This window comes from Rhincodon typus, chromosome 7, assembly GCF_021869965.1.
Source record: "Rhincodon typus isolate 14 chromosome 7, sRhiTyp1.1, whole genome shotgun sequence".
NCBI classification, from domain to species: domain Eukaryota; kingdom Metazoa; phylum Chordata; class Chondrichthyes; order Orectolobiformes; family Rhincodontidae; genus Rhincodon; species Rhincodon typus.
This window is the reverse complement of record NC_063338.1, coordinates 21,642,098-21,644,940: the sequence shown is the minus strand read 5'-3', so window position 1 is coordinate 21,644,940 and position 2,843 is coordinate 21,642,098. Positions and strand designations below refer to the sequence as shown.

Sequence of the window (2,843 nt, the reverse complement as noted above, 5' to 3'; positions counted from 1 at the left end):
TGATTTAAAGTGAATATTAAGAGGTTTAAAATGATCTGCAAAAGAATCCAGGGTAAAGTGAGGAATAGAATGGTTTGGATATGGAATGCCCTGTCTGGAAGTGTGGTGGACAACGGTTCAATTGAGAAATTCAAGAGGACATTGGATAATTATTTGGATAAAAATAATGTGCAACGGGATGGAGATAAAACAGGAAACTGGCAGTTCAATGAATTTCATTTAATTAGCCAGTGCAGGCACAATGGCCTGAATGGATACATCTGCACTGTCATACATCTGTGATTCTGTGATTAATACTATCACTCAAAACTTGTTTTACAAATGAAATGCTGTGAATAAGTTTGTTTCAGTTGGTTTATCTCTTAACATATTTTATATTCCTAGAAAACACATCTGTGTAAGTTTGTGGTCAACTATGAAAACTGTGAACTCAAAAGCGTTGAGATTAACATGTGTAAAGATTTGCTGCCTGATGAAACAGATGTTTCAATAGTTGAGGGTCCTTTCAACTTGTCCTCAAACAGTTCAGCCAGCGCTGGCTCCAGTTCAGACTGAAAAGCATGGTGAGAAACTGTACTTAAGGTGACTGCAGTATGGTTTGATTAGACCCTGGGTATTACTACATGCCAATAAGCATGGGCTTTCTGAGCACAGGAATCCTTGAGCATGGAGTTCCCACTGTTTGAACTACACACCCCCACTCCACCCCACCCACTCCACCACACACACTGTGCATCTTTCATTACTGACTCCATCTGGGGATCAGCTGGACCTAACAGTCATGCAGTGAAAACGCTGGAGCCTTCCAAACCGAGTCACTCTGATTCATCTTGCTGCAGCAAAGGGTCTGTTCTCCCCTCCCCATCTCCACTAATCCAAGCTGAGGCTGAGGGATCCAGGCGGGTTCTCTTTCAAATGGGAGCTTCTCGGGAATGAAGGTGGTCATAAGAAACACTCTAGTTCCTCCCCACCCTCAATCCAGACTGTGCAGACATTGCCACTTCTCCATAGAAACTCTCATGTCTCTCCAGCAATGGGGATTCCCAAGGACTGTGAAATCTGACTGTCAAGGGTGGAATCTGTTGGGCAGTTTAACTACAGGGTTTGCTGCCTCACGAGGGTATTGTTGACTTTCCTCTATTGAGACCAAAAGTGACTGGTTTTGACATGTGTGATATCTTTCAATTATAACATCTATCCTGACGCTAAGCCTCTCATTTCCTGTGGGATAACTTTCAGCCTCAATTGTCTTTCATGTGTCAATTTTAATGAATGTTACGAGTAATGTCAACATTTGTTGCCCATCTTGAACTACCCTTGAGGTGGTGGTGTTAAGTGACTTTCTTGAACTATTGTAGTCTTTGTGGTGTACGTAGATACAAAGTGCACTAATGGAGGGACATGGAAAATATTTCCCCTGCACAGGGTACATTTTGAGTATTTTCCAATCAAAACCCCTCAGGGTAGTGGGAGGAGGCACTGCCAGAATTGAATAATAATAGATACTTGCATCATAAACCCCTGAGGCAACTACTTGTACCTTTTGATAAATTGCCTTTCAAGTAATAACTACATTTTCATGATGATTTTACCTGTTTGTCTGCTTGACCTGAAGTTTAGCTGAGACACCAAGGAAGATTTATCTGATTCTTCTTTCAGTTGCAGGATTATCAAGTTTTGCAAGAAAGCTGGAAAAAGCAAGCAAAACTAAACAGAAACCAGAGATGGAATTTCTGCAACACATCAGTTAATTTCTCAATATTGCTTTTACAAAACAAGGACGTAGATTGCTTCTCAACAGCTAAAATTTCCTGACTATACCTTAACATACTGGTGTGAAATCTTCATTATTTTTTTGAACAAGCTGTAACTTCTCTCCCATCTAATTCTTCACCCATGAATTCTTGAGTTGTCATTAACATCAGCGCTGTATCTACCCAGATCTGGTGTGGGTTTCTGAGGTTCTGTAATGAAAGTTTTCAAACTTGTGAGGCACTTTGGAATCTTGTCCAATTGGTCACAAAGGATCTCTCTGGCCTTGACGTGAACCAATAGACCCTCCCTTTCCCCCCTGTCCCACGACTCCCAGGATGGGGAGCTTTGAAACAGAGAAACCTCCAACCAGACACAAGTGCTGTTGATTTTGGTCATAATGGGTAACATACCACAGCAGACTTGGAGGGCTGGAACAATTTACCAGGAAGTTCAGCAGGGGAATGGAGGCAGGAGCTGCCAGCTCTGCACAACTTGCCTTCTACAGAATTCCTTGTAGACCAGGAAGAGATGAAGTGCTTCTTCCATACTCCCTCTCCAGTTCCATTGGTCACCTTTCCCAGCTCCCAAAGGAAGCCTTCAGCCTCCCCCATCTCAATCACAGCCTCTCTCTTCTGGATACTACCATTGGCTTCTCACTCCTTTGTGTAACCCTGTCGTCTGTCATCCTCCAGATTAACGGGAACCATCCCTGGAGTCCCTCCTTAGGTTTCCTGGTGCCATATTGTTAGGATAACTTTCTGGGAAACAGTCAGACAAATGGAGAATAAAGTCCTGCTGTGCATTTGGCAGGAAGGCCATATCCTCTGTCCATTCTCCAACAACCCTTAAACATCAGGGACAAGAACCTGACTCCTCACAAACTGCAGCGGAACACCTCTGCAGTTCTGAGTTTGTTACTCCTCATGTTACAATTTAACATTCATTCTATTTCATCCTGATTATTTTAAGTGAGTTTACTGTGCAAGCTGTGTAAGCTGACTTTCACTGTATGAATAAAGAACCTGCAAAGCAATTCTGTCTTCGAATTATATTTTCATTCTTCCAACCATAGCTCTTCACAAATGCAA

The 2,843-nt window shown here is 42.4% G+C and overlaps 1 long non-coding RNA gene across 1 annotated transcript; it reads left to right on the top strand.

The window, feature by feature from the left end:
* Positions 1 to 384: 384 nt before the first annotated feature.
* On the top strand, positions 385 to 2,788 carry LOC125483521. The gene is made up of 2 exons (XR_007262480.1): positions 385 to 563; positions 1,660 to 2,788. It is a non-coding gene; the product is annotated as an uncharacterized LOC125483521 (long non-coding RNA).
* The last annotated feature ends 55 nt before the right edge of the window (positions 2,789 to 2,843 follow it).